Source organism: Esox lucius, chromosome 2 (assembly GCF_011004845.1).
Source record: "Esox lucius isolate fEsoLuc1 chromosome 2, fEsoLuc1.pri, whole genome shotgun sequence".
NCBI classification, from domain to species: domain Eukaryota; kingdom Metazoa; phylum Chordata; class Actinopteri; order Esociformes; family Esocidae; genus Esox; species Esox lucius.
This window is the reverse complement of record NC_047570.1, coordinates 37563290-37585854: the sequence shown is the minus strand read 5'-3', so window position 1 is coordinate 37585854 and position 22565 is coordinate 37563290. Positions and strand designations below refer to the sequence as shown.

At 45.8% G+C, this 22565-nt stretch overlaps 1 protein-coding gene across 2 annotated transcripts in view; it reads left to right on the top strand.

The window, feature by feature from the left end:
• atp2b2 (ATPase plasma membrane Ca2+ transporting 2) overlaps nucleotides 1-22565 on the top strand; it is a 176049-nt gene that overhangs the window by 40903 nt on the left and 112581 nt on the right. Inside the window, exon 1 of one of the 2 annotated variants that reach the window (XM_034295855.1) lies at nucleotides 17097-17748. The exons of the other annotated variant lie outside the window; for it this stretch is intronic. The gene's annotated coding sequence lies outside the window, so the exon portion shown is untranslated. Of the gene's footprint in view, nucleotides 1-17096; nucleotides 17749-22565 lie in introns of those variants that run through there. 2 annotated transcript variants of the gene reach the window in all.

Here is a 22565-nt window from a genome sequence, read left to right as displayed (position 1 = left end):
GTGTTTTATTTGTATTATTATTTTTTGGGGCTTTAAGTTCTTTGTGTGCTTTGAGAGTAATTCTGTAGTGAAAAGCACTATAGAAGCTGAATACATTATTATTGTCAATAATATTAATAGACATTACCCTGGGGTCATGACTTCTGTTAGCTGTTGCAGCTTGAACCATGAACTGGGTACCATATACAACCTGTAACCTTAAAGGTTTCTCCCGCAGGAGCACTGAACTGAGAGGACAGACCTGAGAGGACAGACCTGAGAGGACAGGTCTGAGGGGACAGAACTGAGAGGACAGGTCTGAGGGGACAGAACTGAGAGGACAGATCTAATTCATATCTCTGAACCTACCTTTAATGACAGAGCTGCCGTCTGCCTCATCCAAAGACCACTTCTTAAAAAGCCATCCAGTCAGTGTCCAAGCGATCCATATTTTATAGATATTTAACAAGGTAGTTGAGTGAGACTACCTGGGTCAGACTGAACCGTGTGGTAGATACGTCTTCCATTCTAAAAACCCTGCAGCTGAATGTTCAGCATTTGGAGCTTGACCTCTGGGAGTTTGCCTGGGATCTCAAATGTTGCATTGTGATGACTCTTGTTTCATAAAAGAAATCCTTTAAATGAAACAAGTATAGCAAGGTTTCTGTCCATCAGCACTCTCCAAGGTGCTTCACAGAGCTTGAACAGAATGGAATATTGCCAAATTATGATGTGCAAACCTGGCAGAGATTGAGGGCTGTAATTACTGCCAAAGGTGTTTCCACCAAATATTCCTTTAAGGGGCGAAAGACTATAGTGTACTACAAAGGAAGACTTTTCTGTGTTGTATAGTGTACTACAAAGGAAGACTTTTCTCTGTTGTATAGTACTACAAAGGAAGACTTTTCTCTGTTGTATAGTGTACTACAAAGGAAGACTTTTCTCTGTTGTATAGTGTACTACAGAGGAAGACTTTTCTCTGTTGTATAGTGTACTACAAAGGAAGACTTTTCTCTGTTGTATAGTGTACTACAGAGGAAGACTTTTCTCTGTTGTATAGTGTACTACAAAGGAAGACTTTTCTCTGTTGTATAGTGTACTACAAAGGAAGACTTTTCTCTATTGTATAGTGTTCTACAAAGGAAGACTTTTCTCTGTTGTATAGTGTACTACAAAGAAGACTTTTCTCTGTTGTATAGTGTACTACAGAGGAAGACTTTTCTCTGTTGTATAGTGTACTACAAAGGAAGACTTTTCTCTGTTGTATAGTGTACTACAAAGGAAGACTTTTCTCTGTTGTATAGTGTACTACAAAGGAAGACTTTTCTCTGTTGTATAGTGTACTACAAAGGAAGACTTTTCTCTGTTATATAGTGTACTACAAAGGAAGACTTTTCTCTATTGTATAGTGTTCTACAAAGGAAGACTTTTCTCTGTTGTATAGTGTACTACAAAGGAAGACTTTTCTCTCTGTTGTATAGTTTACTACAAAGGAAGACTTTTCTCTGTTGTATAGTGTACTACAAAGGAAGCAGGGTGACATTTGGGATGCAGATGCAGCCTCTGTTCTGCCAAACACACCCCTGGCTTCACCTGGAACACCGCAGCATGGAGGTGAAACCGCTTGTAGTCTCGTGAGGGGGTGAGGAGTCAGTACGTTTTGAGAGAGCGGGAGAGAGAGGGAGGGGGAGTGGGAGAGAGAGGAAGGGTTTGAGAAAGGCAGAGGGAGTGAGAGAGGGAGAGAGGAAAGGGGAGTGGGAGAGAGAGCTGAATAGATGAAAGAGGTGGGTGGAGGACGAAGACGAGGGTGGCTGAGGTGAAGCAAATGAAGTTTGTCCTAAAGGAGGAGTGGAGGAGGTGACCTATGGAAGAAACTGATGCTAATTGGTGCAAGGCAAGATCTTCAGCTACTGCTGATTCTGACAGACTTTTTACATGCCTCATTTAGGCTTGTGTGTGGACATATCTCTCCTCTTTATCTCTTTATATGCCTCTCCATCCATTTCAGTATCTTTTGCTTTTATATTTACTTCCTTTTTCTCCCTCCCTTCCTGTCTCTATTGATGGAACATCCATGTCATATGGCCTCTTTTAGCGCTCAATCAGAACACGTGCTATTAGAGCTGTAGCACTCTTTAAAAATTCAGTGTGTGGGTCTGAGAGAGGAGAGGGAGAAACACAGAGGGAGAGGAAGAGAGGGGGATGAAGCAAGAGGAGAGTGAGAGGATGGGTGTGGGGGAGGTAGAGAAGCCTGGAGAAGTGTAAGCTGGTAGGCGTTCTAAAGCTGCAGAAGATTGTACGGCTGACTGATCCTTGGCTGGGATGAGGATTAGTCTAGAAGAACAGCTGACTGGTCCTTGGCTGGGATGTGAATAAGTCTAGAAGAACAGCTGACTGTTCCTTGGCTGGAATATGAATCAGTGTAGAAGAACAGCTGACGAATCCTTGGCTGGGATGAGGATCAGTCTAGAAGAACAGCTGACTGATCCTTGGCTGGGATGAGGATCAGTGTAGAAGAACAGCTGACTGATCCTTGGCTGAACAGCTGACTGATCCTTGGCTGGAATGAGGATCAGTGTGGAAGAACAGCTGACTGATCCTTGGCTGAACAGCTGACTGATCCTTGGCTGGGATGTGGATCAGTGTAGAAGAACAGCTGACGGATCCTTGGCTGTAATGTGAATCAGTGTAGAAGAACAGCTGATTGATCCTTGGCTGGGATGTGGATCAGTGTAGAAGAACAGCTGACTGATCCTTGGCTGGGATGAGGATCAGTGTAGAAGAACAGCTGACGGATCCTTGGCTGGGATGTGAATCAGTGTAGAAGAACAGCCCTGTTTTAGAGTCAGCAGATTCTACAGGAATCAAGTCTGTGTGCATGTGGGTTTGTGTGTGTCTGTGTGTGTGTGTGTTTGTGTGTGTCTGTGTGCATGTGTGTTTGTGTGTGTCTGTGTGTGTGTGTGTGTGTGTCTGTGTGTGTGTGTGTGTGTGTGTCTGTGTGTCTGTGTGTGTGTGTGTGTGTGTCTGTGTGTGTGTGTGTGTCTGTGTGTGTGTGTGTGTGTGTGTGTGTGTGCCATTGTTAGCGGTTGCACTTAGCCATAGCAATCAACGGATTAAGCAGGAACATGTTTTCCAGTCCGTCTCCAGTGGTTCCGGTAAACTGGGCAGGAAATGAATGTATTGACAAAACGTCTACTTAGGATGCCTCCTGTCCTCTGGCTAAATGCTCCCTATTCACGTAAATATATAGTAGCTAATCGTCACACTTCACCTAGTAGCCTACCATTAGCTGAGAATATCAGGGCTTTTGGGTTGGGGAAGCTGGACCCTATTAGTATGTAATTGTGGGGCTAGCATGGCCCTGTATCATGGGCAACACAGCACTCTGATAATAATGCTTAACAGTCATTTTGTCAGCGTTTTGGGTGTAGACCCACGTTCAGGTTGCATATAAGAAAATGGCAGCCCATGTCAAAGCTACAGACCATTTGTGTGCTAGATCTGGGATCCATCTAATAGATGGGGGGCCCCAGGGGAGGTTTTGGATCCACTGCTGTAGTCCACAGCCGTCTGATCCTCAGCCCTCTTGTTCACTCCAAGATAGTTTACAACCCTCTAGTCCACTCCCATCTGGTCCACATCCCTCTTGTCCACATCCCTCTGGTCCACATCCCTCTTGTCCACATCCCTCTGGTCCACATCCTTCTGGTCCACATCCCTCTTGTCCACATCCCTCTGGTCCACATCCCTCTTGTCCACATCCCTCTGGTCCACATCCCTCTGGTCCACATCCTTCTGGTCCACATCCTTCTGGTCCACATCCCTCTGGTCCACATCCTTCTGGTCCACATCCCTCTTGTCCACATCCCTCTGGTCCACATCCTTCTGGTCTACATCCTTCTGGTCCACATCCCTCTGGTCCCATGCTATATTTAACCCCACATTATCTGTATATCTATACTGTAATCTTGCCTGGCTGCATAGTTATGTATTGGAGAGTCATACGCTGCACTCCTATCCTCTTTCTTCTTTTCTCCTCTTTTCTCCTCGTTTCTTCTCTTTTCTCCTTGCACAGTGCTAATTGTCTAATCTGCCCCTGCCTTGGGTGAAGTGGTGACTAATATTGTGACAGTTATGGTTGTTGCTGTTTACGTCCATTTGTTTTATTTGGAAGAATTCAACCACAATTTGAATTGTGGATTGTGGTGTTCACGAGTAGTTATTAGTGGCAGGTAGAAGCACAGTGTGTTTACTAGTTCAAACCGTGTTGTCACTTTGCGGCACCATTAAAAGGAGTCAGTGCAATTCTTACTCAGTTTGTTGGTGGCATTGCTTAACGACACCATAATTTAGTAATTGTAGTGTAGCTGATGAGATCCTAGGAATGGTTAATCTGTGACCATAAATATTTTAGAAGAGTATAGAGTGTTTGGAGTGTTAAGGTCCTGGAATGACAGATTTAATCGTTAGAAACTCCTAGATGTCCCCACAGTAAAACAGCAGTTTGGCTGACTGGTACTTGTCTCTGGGGGCTCAGTTGGATAAACTTGGGTTCCCGAGACCTTGTCTTTGGGGGATGAGTTCAGCGTGGTCTCTGAGTGGGGCTCATGATCTCTGAGTGTTGAGTTCATTTAGGCTGTCTGGTGTTTCAGTTTAATCTCTGAGGTTTGAATTTACATAGGCTAACAGGTTCTAAGGTCTCTGAGGATGAGTTCAGTTTGGTTAACAGGTCCTAAGGTCTCTCAGGATGAGTTCAGTTTGGCTAACAGGTCCTAAGGTCTCTCAGGATGAGTTCAGTTTGGCTAACAGGTGCTAAAGTTTCTGGGGATTGAGTTCAGATGGGTTAACTGGTGATAATGTCTCTAAGGATTAGTTTAGCTGGCCAAATAATTAACTACTTGTAGATGATTGTACCATATTCTACTTATTCTGTGTTAATATTCTATTTGTCATGTGCAAATACTGTAGATGTTATTTTTTTTAACCCAGGGGAGCTTCCTGTCATGTTGTAACGGTCCCAGCCAAACAAGATTGTTTGGTTTTTGGTTTTGCCTTGTTTGTCATTAGTATCTGTCATTAGTTGCCTTGTGTGTCTGCTCTTGTTGTATGCGTTTAGTCATTACCTCTGTGTGAGGATTGCTCTACAACACTGTTGCTTGTAATTCCTACATTCCTGTGAGTAAAGATCCTGTATTTGAACTCCCATCCTGCCTGCGTCGTTTTCCATCACTATACAACAGGTGACACATGTACATTATTATTCTTGATCAGGGAAGACCTCTACAAGATCTGGAACACTCTCCAGGAGGTACAGTAGGCATGGATGTGTCGGCCTCAGTCTTCTTTAGGTTGCAGTTTGCTGAGAAGTACATAAAACACCCTGCAGTGTTCTGGAAAAAGGTTTGGTGGACAGATGAAGCAACAATTAATACGTACCTGAGAGGAATGTGTATATAAAAAAAAAAGTAACTGGCCAAGTTTCTTGATGAGAAATGCTTTACTTTCCCAAGAATAACAGACAAATGTATAATTTAAGATACATGTTTAAACAGAGCAACTTCATTTCATTAACAAATACGTACAAAATTTAAAAAGTTAGTAAGAAAGAATACCACTATAAATATACCATGTTTGTAACACATTTTGTAACGCGGGTCTTTGTTATCTGTCCGTGAATGTTCAGGAGACAGCTTTCCCATGTCCGAGTGAGCAAGAATTGAAAATGTGAAAATATGTTGTGGTGCTTGATACTGTCAAGGTGCTTGATACTCTCAAGGTGCTTGATACTCTCAAGGTGCTTGATACTGTCAAGGTGCTTGATACTCTCAAGGTGCTTGATACTGTCAAGGTGCTTGATACTCTCAAGGTGCTTGATACTGTCAAGGTGCTTGATACTCTCAAGGTGCTTGATACTCTCAAGGTGCTTGATACTGTCAAGGTGCTTGATACTCTCAAGGTGCTTGATACTCTCAAGGTGCTTGATACTGTCAAGGTGCTTGATACTGTCAAGGTGCTTGAGACTCTCAAGGTGCTTGATACTCTCAAGGTGCTTGATACTGTCAAGGTGCTTGAAAATGTCAAGGTGCTTGATACTCTCAAGGTGCTTGATAATGTCAAGGTGCTTGATACTCTCCCATGCAGGTGTAACTGTCAAACAGCCATTTTAGGTCAGGCAGCATCAGGGACTTTCCAACAATGTGATGAGCTCAAACACATCATAACTGGATTTTCTGTTGCTTGCTTTGGACGTGGATTAAAAGAGTGAGTAGAGGGGGGAGAGAGAATGAGAGAGTGACGGAGAGAGATGGACAAGGAGAGAGAGAGGGAGAATGAGAGAGAGGGATTTACTGTAAGTTCATTATCCTCCCTGGATTCTACTGTATTTGCTTTACCACTTTATTGCTCTGGCAATATCTGCAAATTGAATGTCACGGCAAAAAAGTAATCTGAATGTGAATTTGACGGAGAGGCAACGGTGTGCTGGAGGGTTAATCCACAGACATCTAGAACCAGGGATTGGTGAGTCTGTGTGTCAGGGTTAATCCACAGACATCTAGAACCAGGGAGAGGTGAGTCGGTGAGTCAGGGTTAATCTACAGACATCTAGAACCAGGGAGAGGTGAGTCGGTGAGTCAGGGTTAATCCACAGACATCTAGAACCAGGGAGTGGTGAGTCAATGAGTCAGGGTTAATCCACAGACATCTAGAACCAGGGAGTGGTGAGTCAATGAGTCAGGGTTAATCCACAGACATCTAGAACCAGGGAGTGGTGAGTCAATGAGTCAGGGTTAATCCACAGACATCTAGAACCAGGGAGTGGTGAGTCAATGAGCCAGGGTTAATCCACAGACATCTAGAACCAGGGAGTGGTGAGTCAATGAGCCAGGGTTAATCCACAGACATCTAGAACCAGGGAGTGGTGAGTCAGGGCATCGGGCCTCTTCCTCTCTGGTAGTTTATCGATTGCATCCCAATGGAACTCTGTATTCGCTAGGTGGTACACTAGTCGGTCTGTTGTAGTCCACTGGGCAAGGCACAAGGGTGCAATTTGGGACTTCCATCCATCCATCCATCTTCTCCCGCTTATCCGGGGCCGGGTCGCGGGGGCAGCAGTCTAAGCAGGGATGCCCAGACTTCCCTCTCCCCAGACACTTCCTCCAGCTCTTCCGGGGGGACACCGAGGCGTTCCCAGGCCAGCTGGGAGACATAGTCCCTCCAGCGTGTCCTAGGTCTTCCCCGGGGTCTCCTCCCGTTGGGACGGGACCGGAACACCTTCCCAGGAAGGCGTTCCGGAGGCATCCGAAAAAGATGCCCAAGCCACCTCAGCTGACCCCTCTCGATGTGGAGGAGCAGTGGCTCTACTCTGAGCTCCTCCCGGGTGACCGAGCTTCTCACCCTATCTCTAAGGGATCGCCCAGCCACCCTGCGGAGAAAACTCATTTCGGCCGCCTGTATCCGGGATCTTGTCCTTTCGGTCATGACCCAAAGCTCATGACCATAGGTGAGAGTAGGAACGTAGATTGACTGGTAAATCGAGAGCTTCGCCTTGCGGCTCAGCTCTTTCTTCACCACGACAGACCGATACATCGACTGCATTACTGCAGAAGCTGCACCGATCCGTCTGTCAATCTCCCGTTCCATCCTTCCCTCACTCGTGAACAAGACCCCTAGATACTTAAACTCCTCCACTTGAGGCAGGCACTCTCCACCAACCTGAAGTGGGCAAGCCACCCTTTTCCGACTGAGGACCATGGCCTCGGATTTGGAGGTACTGATTTTCATCCCCACCGCTTCACACTCGGCTGCAAACCGTCCCAGTGCATGCTGAAGGTCCTGGTTAGAAGGGGCCAACACGACAACATCATCTGCAAAGAGCAGAGACGAAATCGTGTGGTCCCCAAACCTGACACCCTCCGGCCCTTGGCTGCGCCTAGAAATTCTGTCCATAAAAATTACAAACAGAACCGGTGACAAAGGGCAGCCCTGCCGGAGTCCAACATGCACTGGGAACAAGTCTGACTTACTGCCGGCAATGCGGACCAAGCTCCTGCTTCGGTTGTATAGGGACCTGACAGCCCTTAGCAAAGGACCCAGGACCCCATATTCCCCAAGCACCCTCCACAAGATGCCGCGAGGGACACAGTCGAATGCCTTCTCCAAATCCACAAAACACATGTGGATTGGTTGGGCAAACTCCCATGAACCCTCCAACACCCCGTAGAGGGTATAGAGCTGGTCCAGTGTTCCACGGCCCGGACGAAAACCACACTGTTCCTCCTGAATCCGAGGTTCTACTATCGGCCGTATTCTCCTCTCCAGAACCCTGGCATAGACTTTCCCGGGCAGGCTGAGAAGTGTGATCCCCCTGTAGTTGGAACACACCCTCCGGTCCCCCTTCTTAAAAAGAGGGACCACCACCCCGGTCTGCCATCCCAGAGGCACTGTCCCCGACCGCCACGCGATGTTGCACAGGCGTGTCAACCAAGACAGCCCCACAACATCCAGAGACTTGAGGTACTCAGGGCGGATCTCATCCACCCCCGGTGCCTTGCCACCGAGGAGTTTCTTGACCACCTCTGTGACTTCAGCCCGGGTGATGGACGAGTTCACCTCTGAGCCCTCATCCTCTGCTTCCTCAATGGAAGACATGTCAGCGGGATTGAGAAGATCCTCGAAGTACTCCTTCCACCGCCCGACGACATCCTCAGTTGAGGTCAACAGCTGCCCACCTCTACTGTAAACAGCGTTGGTAGGGCACTGTTTCCCTCTCCTGAGGCGCCGGATGGTTTGCCAGAATCTCTTCGAGGCCAGCCGAAAGTCCTTCTCCATGGCCTCACCGAACTCCTCCCAGGCCCGAGTTTTTGCCTCCACAACCACCCGGGCTGCAGCCCGCTTGGCCTGTCGGTACCCGTCAGCTGCCTCAGGAGTCCCACAAGCCAACCAGGCCGGATAGGACTCCTTCTTCAGCTTGACGGCATCCCTTACTACCGGTGTCCACCACCGGGTTCGGGGATTGCCGCCTCGACAGGCACCGGAGACCTTACGGCCACAGCTCCGAGCGGCCGCTTCGACAATGGCGGTGGAGAACATGGTCCACTCGGACTCAATATCTCCAACCTCCCTCGGGATCCAGTCGAAGCTCTGCCGGAGGTGGGAGTTAAAGATCTCTCTGACAGGAGACTCGGCCAGACGTTCCCAGCAGACCCTTACAGTACGCTTGGGCCTGCCGAGTCTGTCCAGCTTCCTCCCCCGCCATCGGATCCAACTCACCACCAGGTGGTGATCAGTTGACAGCTCCGCCCCTCTCTTCACCCGAGTGTCCAAGACATACGGCCGCAGGTCAGATGAGACGACAACGAAGTCGATCATCGACCTGCGGCCTAGGGTGTCCTGGTGCCACGTGCACTGATGGACACCCTTATGTTTGAACATGGTGTTCATTATGGACAAACTGTGACTAGCACAGAAGTCCAATAACTGAACACCACTCGGGTTCAGATCAGGGGGGCCGTTCCTCCCAATCACGCCCCTCCAGGTGTCACTGTCGTTGCCCACGTGGGCGTTGAAGTCCCCCAGTAGAACAATAGAGTCCCCAGTCGGAGCACTTTCCTGCACCCCTCCCAGAGACTCCAAGAAGGTCGGGTACTCTGCACTGCCGTTAGGCCCGTAGGCACAAACAACAGTGAGAGACCTATCCCCGACCCGTAGGCGCAGGGAAACGACCCTCTCGTTCACCGGGGTAAACTCCAACACATGGCGGCAGAGCTGGGGAGCTATGAGCAAACCCACACCAGCCCGCCGCCTCTCACCATGGGCAACTCCAGAGTGGTGAAGAGTCCATCCTCTCTCAAGGAGTGTGGTTCCAGAGCCCAAGCCGTGCGTAGAGGTGATCCCGACTACCTCTAATCGGAACCTCTCAACCTCACGCACCAACTCAGGCTCCTTCCCCGCCAGCGAGGTGACATTCCACGTCCCTAGAGCCAGTTTCCGTGTCCAGAGATCGGGTTGTCTAGGCCCCTGCCTTCGACTGCCGCCCGATCCTCTTTGCACCGGCCCCTTATGGTCCCTCCTGTGGGTGGTGAGCCCACGGGAGGGCGGCCCCACGTCACCCGTTCGGGCTGAGCCCGGCCGGGCCCCATGGGGGAAGGCCCGGCCACCAGGCGAGCGCAATTTGGGACTTATATCCATTAAATCGTTGAGCTGAAAGGATCTGTTTAGGAGACAGGCTCCTTTGTCAGGGGCAGAATAGGGAGCCTCAACACGGAGGATTAGGAAACACCCTAACATCATTAATAAACCTCGGTAGGCTGCCCTAGAACTAATACCATTAATTCAGACTTTACATTCAACAATTGTTGTCTTTTTTCCACTTTTTTAATCAAAGGACTGAGCTTTATAACTTTGCTATTGTCTGATGTAGCGGTGTTAGAGAGGGACTCTTAAAGGCCTGAAATTTAAATCAGCATTTGACAGTCACACATGGAGGCAATACAGATGAAATTGAAACATTAATGATTTATTACCGTGTAGCAATAAGAGCTCCACTTTCTGATATCATGCCTGGGGTGGGGTTTCATACATCCCCATCTCTGATGTCATCCCTGTGGTGGGGTTTCATACATCCCCATCTCTGATGTCATCCCTGTGGTGGGGTTTCATACATCCCCATCTGTGATGTCATCCCTGTGGTGGGGTTTCATACATCCACATCTCTGATGTCATCCCTGGGGTGGGGCTTCATACATCCTCATCTCTGATGTCATCTCTGGTGGGGGGTTTCATGCATCCCCATCTCTTATGTCATCCCTGAGGTGGGTTATATACATTCACATCTCATCACTAACCTAGGAAGCACGGGGTGTTTTTGTAGCCCAGAAGAGATACAGTGGAGATGGGGAAAGTACACAATGATGACAGAGAAAGTGAGTGTTCTCCACACAGTCATAACACAGTCTGACCTACATCAGGTTTAAAATCTCATACTCTTAAACATAAGCCATCCTAACAGAGGAGGTCATAATTTGCCATTCCTGTGTAACAAGATGTTGTCCGACATCTAAGAGGTCTTCGACAGACTGACAAACCAACAGACAATCTTCCTGTACAGCCAGACTGACTGACTGATATTTAGCAGTGTGGTATGAAGCCAGGGAAGAGAGTCCTTCGGACAAACAGACACATTGAGGTTGGGAGAGAGCTGTTTATCTAGGAGCTTTTTGGGGTCCGTCCTTGTCAAAAGGAAATAAAACACATCATCAGTTCATCCAGGGACAGCCCAAGATCATTGTGATCCTAGCCAACAAACACAACACACACAGGCAGCATTATCACACACACAGAATTCAAACACACAACCCTGTTTCCAAAGAAGTCGGGACGCTGCGTAAAATGCAAATAAAAACAGAATGCAAGGATGTGCAAATCATTTATCCCTATATTTAATAGAAAATTGCACAGAGACAGCATATCAAATGTTGAACCTGAGAAATGTTATTGTTTTTGGAAAAATGCATGCCCATTTCGAAATTGATGCCAGAAACATGTTTAAAAAAAAGTTGGGACAGGGGCTTGTTTACCACTGTGTTGCATCACCTCTTCTTTTAATAATACTCTGTAAGTGTTTGGGTACTGAGGAGACCAATTGCTGTAGTTTTGGAAAGTGAAATGTATTCCATTTCTTGCTTGATACAGGATTTATGTTCAGGGTCTCCTTTGTTATATTTTTAGTTTCATAATGCGCCAAATGTTTTCAATGGGTGACAGGTCTGGACTGCAGGCAGGCCAGTTTAGCACACAAACTATTTTACTACGGAGCCATGCTGTTGTAAAAAGCGCAGAATGTGGTTTGGCATTGTCTTGCTGAAATTAGCAAGGCCTTTCCTGAAAAGGATGCTGTCTGGATGGCAGTGTACAGTATGTTTCTCTAAAACGTGTGTTTATATTGTTCAGCATTAATGGTGCCTTCACAGATGTGCAAGTCACCCATGCCATGTGCACTAATGCACCCCCATACCATCACGGATGCTGGCTTTTGAATTGTGCCCTGTTAACAAGCCGGATGGTCCCTCTTCTCTTGAGTCCAGAGGACACAGCGTCCACGATTACAGAATGTTTTTAAAAAAAAGCAATGTCAGACCACTGAACAGTTTTCCACATTGGACAGTTTTCTTCAGTCCGTCTTTAATAGACTGAGAAGGCAGTGGTGGTTCTGGATCTTGTTTATATATGGACTCTTCTTGGCATGGTAGGGTTTTAATTTGCATTTGCTATTTTGCTGGAGCAGTCTTTCACAGAGTGGAGAATCCCTCCTCATCCTCACTTCTGACAGATCCATCTTCTCTGGAATGATCTTTTAATACCCAATCATGTTACTGACCTGTTGCCAATTGACCTAATTAGTTGTGTGGTTTAGGTTTTTAGCATTATACAACTTTTCAAGTTTTAGTTGCCTGTCTCAACTTTTCTGAAACATGTTGCTGGCATCATATTCAAAGTGGGCATATATTTTTCAACAAACAATAAAACGTCTCAGTTTAAACATGTGATATGTTGTCTATATACACTCACCTAAAGGATTATTAGGAACACCTGTTCAACTTCTCATTATTGCAATTATCAACCAATCACATGGCAGTTGCTTCAATGCATTTAGGGGTGTGGTCCTGGTCAAGAAAATCTCCTGAACTCCAAACTGAATGTCAGAATGGGAAAGAAAGGTGATTTAAGCAATTTTGAGCGTGGCATGGTTGTTGGTGCAAGACGGGCCAGTCTGAATTTTTCACAATCTGCTCAGTTACTGGGATTTTCACGCACAACCATTTCTAGGGTTTACAAAGAATGGTGTGAAAAGGGAAAAACATCCAGTATGCGGCAGTCCTGTGGGCGAAAATGCCTTGTTGATGCTAGAGGTCAGAGGAGAATGGACCGACTGATTCAAGCTGATAGAAGAGCAACTTTGACTGAAATAACCACTCGGTACAACTGAGGTATGCAGCAAAGTATTTGTGAAGCCACAACACGCACAACCTTGAGGCAGATGGGCTACAACAGCAGAAGACCCCACCGGGTACCACTCATCTCCACTACAAATAGGAAATAGAGGCTACAATTTGCACAAGCTCACCAAAATTGGACAGTTGAAGACTGGAAGAATGTTGCCTGGTCTGATGAGTCTCGATTTCTGTTTAGACATTCAGATGGTAGAGTCAGAATTTGGCGTAAACAGAATGAGAACATGGATCCATCATGCCTTGTTAGGCTGGTGAAGGCTGGTGGTGGTGGTGTAATGGTGTGGGGGATGTTTTCTTGGCACACTTTAGGCCCCTCAGTGCCAATTGGGCATCGTTTAAATGCCACGGTCTACCTGAGCATTGTTTCTGACCATGTTCATCCCTTTATGACCACCATGTACCCATCCTCTGATGGCTACTTACAGCAGGATAATGCACCATGTCACAAAGCTCAAATCATTTCAAATTGGTTTCTTGAACATGACAATGAGTTCACTGTACTGAAATGGCCCCCACAGTCACCAGATCTCAACCCAATAGAGCATCTTTGGGATGTGGTGGAACGGGAGCTTCGTGCCCTGAATGTGCATCCCACAAATCTCCATCAACTGCAAGATGCTATCCTATCAATATGGGCCAACATTTCTAAAGAATGCTTTCAGCACCTTGTTGAATCAATGCCACGTAGAATTAAGGCAGTTCTGAAGGCGAAAGTGGGTCAAACACAGTATTAGTATGGTGTTCCTAATAATCCTTTAGGTGAGTGTATATGTTGTCTGATATATGCTATTTTCTATTGAATATAGAACATAGAACAGGGGGTGTCAATCTGCAGTTAGGGGCTGACGGCCCCTGAAACACACACCAATTAGCTAATGCACAGTCTAAAACATCGCTATCCCTCTTTCATTACAGGATGAATGGCGGTGATGTGTCCATGCTTTCTGCCATTAATAAGGTTAATGGTTATTGGCTGAGAGAGACCACGCAGTCACACCGGGCTTGATCGATGGACGGTACGCATCCTAACTGGAGCACCGTTTCCTGCGTCCTGTGGCGGTTTTGTCCCGGGCCCATTGAGGGAATGTACACCATAGGGAACCAGGGTTTTTCTCTGTCCTGTGGACACGGTAGCTCAACAGTATTTTGATGAAGGGCATTCAGCGTTATTTCAGCCCTCTAGTGTCTGCAAGGGGAATAGCAGAATCAATGTATTTACAACCCTTTCCAGCTTGGCAATCTTGCTAATATTATAGGCATGGTTTGGCATTCCCGTTTTATAGCCCATCCTGTCCTTGGTATATAACTGTTTTTTTATGTGTCAAATGCTTGTGGCACGATAGAGATCAGTAGCATTTGTAATGTGGAAATTGAGCCTTTAACAACATGGTTGAAGGACAATTTGTGTGTTCCTATCCACAAACAAAAAGCTATATTTAATTACACATAAAATAAAAAAATGATGATAGGACTTGAGCAGTGAGTTAAACTTACTATTACTGGTTATTTTTCCTATTGGTTTTGTTCCACCCCTGATGGCTAACCTCTGGATAGGTGGTAAACTGGTGATGGATGGTAGATCAGTTGTTTCTTAATACCATAGAGGAACTTGTAAAATACACTCATATAAAACAACGATTCCCATCTGGACGCTTTGTACTGTTGCAGACGTTACTCCTCAGAGAGTTACCGGTTGTACCTGGCTGGTTTTGGTGCACTGCAGCCCTGGGCTGCATGGAGAGGAGGAGTGAGAGAGAGAGGAGGAGTGAGAGGAGGAGAGAGAGAGAGAGAGAGGAGGAGTGAGAGAGAGAGAGAGGGGGAGAGAAAGTAAGCGACTGTATTGATATTGACAGACATACTCTGATTCCCATCGATGGGTTTTCATCATCTTCAAGTCAAATCAAACAGGCTTTATTGGCATGGGAAACATGTTGACATTGCTAAAGCAAATCAAATAAAACATAAATAAAAAGTTCAGCAGTTGTAACATAAAAAAGTTAAATATTCCGCACACAAATGTTTCAAAAGGAGAAAGGACATTTCAAATGTTGTATTATTGTCCACTGTAACAATATGCATACATTTAATATCTGAAAGATGTAAATAAACAGATATGTATCGGTTCACTTTACAGTTTTGTTTGTGTTCCACTAGTTGCCCTTTTCTCATGGCAGGGGGTTACGATTCTTGTTGCTTTGCCCTAACAGAAGTTTGGTTTGCTTTCAAGTTCTTTGTGTGCTTGTCTGATCTGAGGGAAATATTAGATGTGTCTTATCTGATCCTAGGTTTTGGCACAAGGATCAAAAGTGCAGCTTTTGGTTTAGTCTGTCCCTCTGTCTCTCACTTCTCTCTGTCTGTCTATCTCCCTCTACGCCCTGTCTCTGTCAGCATGTTGACGTTCAATTCCATGCGCCTGGTGTTAACAGCTAGCTAACCAGTTTCTAGGCTGCCTATGTTACAAGAGCAGAGCAGAGCATGGAAAAATACAAAAACAATACTTAGAAGGAAAACATACATTTCTAGCAGTAGAGACATCTTGGTTGCAGCATCTTACATTGAGTGAGATGCATTTCCCAGGTCTGTGACACAAGCTACTGACATTCCACCTGTTTTCAGACACTCACATGGGTCACTTGTCTTGCCAAACTTGTTGGACCAAATTAACCAGTCACCTCAGGATGTTGCCAGTGTCTAATCATAGCCAATTATTCTTACGAGCTGGCTCATATTTACATTAGAATGTGCCCCAGATGCTAGCGGCATGTTCTAACGTTAGCTAGCCATCTTTAAGACAAAAAAGCATTTTTTCACTCAACTGTTGAGATTACAAAAATTCTGTGGCCAGTTGGCAACAATGTTTTTGGGATACGTTAGATTTGTACTTTACATTTGAGGTCATAGAATTTGTACGGCATGTGCATTGTTTTGGTCAGGCTGTACGGAGTTGATACTTTACATCACTGCACATCTTCACTGAGTGTCCTTTTTTTAAGGATTCCTTAAACTGAGTGTCTACCACATAAGCCACGCGAAGTAAGGGCGCCTGATTGTCCGGAGCAGGAAGAACCTTCCTGGTTGACACATTATTTCCACCCTGAAGTGAGTGCAGAATGTGTTGAGCTCGTCTGTGAGGCAGGCCTTGGGTGGCAGCTGGATGTGTCCCTGGGATCCACGGTAACGTGTAATTCACATGCGTCACAAGCCAGGAGGCAAACGCTGGTTTCAGTCAGAGCCTGTTCATCCCTTTTCGGGTCTCATGAGGGATTTTGGAAGCTCGTACCTGCTACCTTTGTAAGCGGCGCACGGCACTGGGTTGTTGGGGCGTAATCTGCTGACACACACATGAATACTTCAGTGCAATCTTTAAGACGGATTCTACTGCTGCTGTGGCTCCTATCAAGGTCTCCTGCTAACCTTGGAGAGAAAAAGCACTGCCAGGCCCTGTCTGGGGTAAGTAAGGAGGGAGAAACATTTTGGAGAGAGAGGGGGGGGAGGAAAGGAGAGGTGGAGAAAAAGTGAATGTGGTGCCTCACTAGACATGTCAGTTTACCGACCCCCAGCGCAACTCTCTCTGGATGGGGCATGTTGAGGGGATAGGGTGTAAATCTGCTCAGCGGATGTGAGGTGAGTCAGATGTAACGATTTCTGAGTTGTTATTCTTTGTGTGTGTGTGTTTGTGTGTGTGCGCGCGTCTGTGTGCGCGTCTGTGTGCATCCACAGAATAAGCACCTGCAGAGGTGTCCTCAGGTGTGTGTCTAAGAGAAGGACAATACTGACCGTGTGTGTGTGTGTCCTTGAAACATCCCGTCCTCCATCCATCCATTTATCTCCCAGGGACTCTTCACTCAGAGCACGGGGGTGGGGGGGGGTGTCAGTGCACCGTGAGACGATGAAATTCTCCTTCTGATCTCACACACACACACACACACCCACCCCCGCTGAGCCGTGACATGGTACAGACAGTGTGTAGGGCAGCAGGGAGAGAGCTCTGGTAACATTGCTTGGCTCACTGGGCTTTTCAACCCTCGGCACTGACTACTACCACGCTGCTCCGGCACTGACTACTACCACGCTGCTTTGGCACTGACTACTACCACGCTGCTACGGCACTGACTACTACCACGCTGCTTTGGCACTGACTACTACCACGCAGCTCCGGCACTGACTACTACCACGCTGCTTTGGCACTGACTACTACCACGCTGCTCCGGCACTGACTACTACCACGCTGCTTTGGCACTGACTACTACCACGCTGCTCCGGCACTGACTACTACCACGCTGCTTTGGCACTGACTACTACCACGCAGCTCCGGCACTGACTACTACCACGCTGCTCTGGGACTGACTACTACCACGCTGCTCCGGCACTGACTACTACCACGCTGCTCCGGCACTGACTACTACCACGCTGCTCCGGCTCTGACTACTACCACGCTTCTCCGGCTCTGACTACTACCACACTGCTCCGGCTCTGACTACTACCACTCTTCTCCGGCACTGACTACCACCATGCTTCTCCGGCACTGACTACTACCACGCTGCTCCGGCTCTGACTACTACCACTCTTCTCCGGCACTGACTACTACCACGCTGCTCCGGCTCTGACTACTACCACTCTTCTCCGGCACTGACTACCACCACGCTTCTCCGGCACTGACTACTACCACGCTGCTCCGGCTCTGACTACTACCACTCTTCTCCGGCACTGAAATCATTCGGGGGTTGGAGATAGCTGCGTTGCTAGTTGCGGCCACCACGTAAGTCATTGCTATGTTATATTATCACTGTCACTTCCTGTATTGTATTGACACCGCGGGAGAGTTCAGCCCATCTGTGTGTTTCAGTTAGTGCCATTATTTGTGGTCAGTAGGAGCTCCTGTGTGGAGGGTGGGCAGGGATCAGGAAGGGGGGGTGAGACAGGGAGCATGGAGCTGAATGGCTGAATGGTGCTGGTCGCACACTGACGAGTGGTGGGAACGCAGGGCTGGTTACACCGCCTGTTAGAAACGACTGGTTGACTGCTTACCGTAAAGGATGGTAGGCTGATTATGGAGCTGGATGGCTGGTTGGACCGACGCAGGGTTGGCGTGTGGGCAAACAGATATCCTGAGAGGAGTGTTTTGTACTAAGAAGTGTAGCGGACTGAATGGTCACTGCTCTCTGGTTTCATTCTTCTGGCTGCCGACTGCCTGACTGAGGGATCTCTGTCTGTCCATAGGCCGCTTGCTGGTCTGCATTGGGTTTCAGCTTGGTTTCAGCTGCTCCTCGCTCTGCTTGGGTCAGATAGGATGGCACTTTGCACTAAAAATACTTCCCCTGCAGGACCTTGTGTGGGATTGATCAAACGCAGTGAGATGCAGAGACACTGAGAGACACCGCGGTATCTGATTTTGTATTTGGATGCTCATTACAGGTCACATTACAAGTGTCTGTTGATGTGGGTTTTACATTATCGACTCCTCCTTACAATGGAAGATTTAGAGTGGGGTTGGCTGGACCGGCTGCCAGCTGGTTAGTTTGAGACTTTTTACCCTCCTCTCCACTTTCTCCTCGCAACCTCCTCGTCCCCTCCTCCCCTCCACCTCCTCCCCTTCTCTCCAGCTCCTTTTCCTCCCCTCCTCTCCACCTCCTCTTCCATTCTTTGCACTTCTTCCCCTCCTCCTCCTTGTCCCCTCCTCTCCACCACCTCATCCTCCTTTTCCTGCCCTCCTCCAGCTCCTCTACCTCACCTCTTCACCTCCTCACCGTTCCCTCATCTCCACCTCCTTGTTCTCCCCTTCTTTTGGGGATGAGGTGCTGATGAGGGGTGTGGATTGTAATCTTTCTGGGATGGATATCAGGAACTCCTCAACCAGAAACTCAAGACAATGAGGGAGGGAGAGTGCTTGATAGAGGGATGGAGAGAAGGAGCAGAGGAAGGGAGGCGCAGAGGGAGGGAGGCACAGAGGGAGTGGGGGGTATAGAGAGAAACAGAGAGAGAGGATGATGTAGAGATGGAGACAGTGCGGTAGCAGGTTGATACAGAATGGTGATAGAGACAGAGAGAATGACAGAGGAAGAGCAGGTTAATAATCCTTATTTTTGTAGTTAAAGCTGTCTTTGTTTTGCAATTTGATATAATGATACTATTATTGCAGAAGGACTCGAGAGCTTTGGCAAAGACGTTAATATTATAATGACATTTCACTGGGTCAAAGGTGATAAAGCATGAACATTTAGGAGCAAGTCACAATTTGTGGAAAATGACAGGGCGTTGTCTGGGGTTCATTAAACACATTATAGTGAGATCTTGGAGCAGATAGGCCTTCCCGTGGTGGAAGAGCAGCTCTTTCTTGTTGAGGTTGAGCTTGAGATGGTGGGCCGATATTCAAGAAATGTCTGCCACTGCATTCAGAAATATGTCGCCATTCGGATCTCAGAAGGGGGAAATTAGAGTTGAGGGTCATTTGCATAGCAATAAGAAGAGAGTATGTGAGGATATGACTGTCACAAATAATTTAATGTATAGAGAGAAGAAGGGCCAAGAACTAAGCCCTGGGGGCCACCAGTAACATGAGCTCAACAGGCAGGCAATCTGGCAACTTTTCTGTAACTGTCAGATGCTCTGACCAATAGGCTAGCTATAACACTAATGCAACACTAATACAACACCGCTACTATAGGATTACGACATAACTACAATATAACTACAATCTACAATATTATTGACATTACTACAACATTACTAGAATAATAATGATAAAAGCAATATTACTGAGCATTATGACATCACTGCAGCATTATGACATAATTACAATACCACTACAACATCACTACAGCATTGACATAACTACAATACCACTACAACGTCACTACTGCATTGACATAGCTACAATACCACAACAATATCATTACAGCATTGACATAGCTACAATACCACAACAATATCATTACAGCATTGACATAATTACAATACCACTACAACATCACTACAGCATTGACATAACTACAATACCACTACAACATCACAACTGCATTGACATAATTACAATACCACTACAACATCACTACAGCATTGACATAACTGCAATACCACTACAACATCACTACTGCATTGACATAACTACAATACCACTACAACATCACTACTGCATTGACATAATTTCAATACCACTACAACATCACTACAGCACTGACATAGCTACAATACCACTACAACATCGCTACAGCATTGACATAGCTACAATACCATTACAGCATCACTACAGGATTGACATAATTACAATACCACTACAACATCACTACATGATTGACATAATTACAATACCACTACAACATCACTACAGCACTGACATATCTACAATACCACTACAACATCATTACAGCATTGACATACCTACAATAGCACTACAACATTGCTACAGCATTGACATAGCTACAATACCACTACAACATTGCTACAGCATTGACATGGCTACAATACCATTACAACATCATTACAGCATTGACATACCTACAATACCACTACAACATCACTACAGCATTGACATAGCTACAATACCACTACAACATCAATACAGCATTATGACATCACTACAATACCACTACAACTTCACTAAAGCATTATGACATACTGAGAGCATTTTTTATACAGAGAAATTAACTGAGGCCAAGGTCTCTTTCACCACTGAGCTCTGTATTACAACACAAAAAGCACAAAATGGAATTATGAAATACATACATTAAGAAAAATAAACACAATTAAAATGTCACATTTGAAATGTCTTATAGCCACTAAAACATTTATTTGAAGGTCAATCTGAATGGCATTGTGGGGAATAGTATGGAAAAGCAGTTTTACCCAGTTCTGAATAACCTCCAGGACTCACCAGTCTTGAGAGCATGTTTGATAACTGCTCTTTTTCCAACAAACCTTCAAGGTCAGATAGTCAGAAACTTTCTGCAAGACAGCCTTATAGAAAAACCTCAGCCAATGTCTGGGTCTTTTAGAGGTCAGGTAGTCCCAGCCAACAATATGTTACACCTGTAATGAAAAGGAAAGCTTAATGTTGTTGTACAAAATCAAGGGCATGTCTATATAATACAGTGGATATAAAAAGTCTACACAACCCTGTTAAAAGGCCCGTTTTTTGAGACATGAGACATGAGAATGAGACAAAGATAAATCATGTCAAAACTTTTTCCACTTTTAAAGTGACCTATAATGTGTGCACAACTTCTTATAACTGGGGATGTGGCTGTGTTCAGAATTAACCAATCACATTCAAACTCATGTTAAATAGACATCATTACACACCTGCCATCATTTAAAGTGACTCTGATTAATCACAAATAAAGTTCAGCTGTTTTCTTATTTGTATCTCAGAGCAAAAGCAGAGAGCTTCCAAAGCATCAGTGGGATCTCATTGTTGAAAGATATCAGTCAGGAGAAGTGTACAAAAGAATTTCCAAAGCAGTAGATATACCATGGAACATAGTGAAAACAGTCATCATCAAGTGGAGAAAATATGGCACAACAGAGACATTACCAAGAACTGGGCATCCCTCCAAAATTGATGAAAATACGAGAAGACAATTGGTCAGGGAGGCTTCCAACAACCCTACAGCAACATTAAACGAAGTGCAGGAATTTTTGGCAAGTACTGGCTATGTGCTACATATGACAACAATTTCCCATATTCTTCATATGAATAGGCTATGGGGTAGGGTGTCAAGACGGAAGCCTTTTCATACAACGAAAAACATCCAAGCCCGGCTGAAGTTGACCCAAACAAACATCAAGTCCCCCAAAAGCATGTGGGGAAATGTGATATGGTCTGATGAAACCAAGGTTGAACTTTTTGGCCATAATTCCAAAAGGTATGTTTAGCGCAAAAACAACACTGCACATCACCCAAAGAACACCATAGCCACAATGAAGCATGGTGGTGGCAGCATCATGCTTTGGGGCTGTTTTTCTTCAGCTGGAACCGGGGCCTTAGTCAGGGTGGAGGGAATTATGAATAGTTCAATTGTGTCACAAATCCTTCAGGCGTCCGTTAGAAAGCTGAAGATGAAGTTCACTTTTCAGCATGACAATGACCAAAGCACACATCCAAATCCACAAAAGCAAAGAAGAGTGGGAAAATATTGCCATGTCAAGATGTGCCATGCTAATAGACTCCTACCCAAAAAGACTGAGTGCTGTAATCAAATCAAAAGGTGCTTCAACAACGAATTAGTTTAAGGGTGTGCACACTTATGAATTCAGGTCATTGTGAGTTTTTTTGTTAGTTTTTTTCTCAAAGATTTCAGTTTGTTTTTCATTTGAACTGTTCACGTTATAGGTCACATTAAAGGTGGAAAAAGTTCTGACATGATTTATCTTTTATCTTTTATCTTTATCATAATTTTACATCACAAGAACCTGGCATATTAACTGGGGTGTGTAGACTTTTTATATCCATTGTATATCTCTCTGCAGCAGCACAATTTCATTTCTATGACATTTGACATTATTTTTTTTAATGTAACTTTTATTTAACCAGCTAGGCCGATTGATAACAAATTCTCATTTGCTACGGCGACTTGGCCA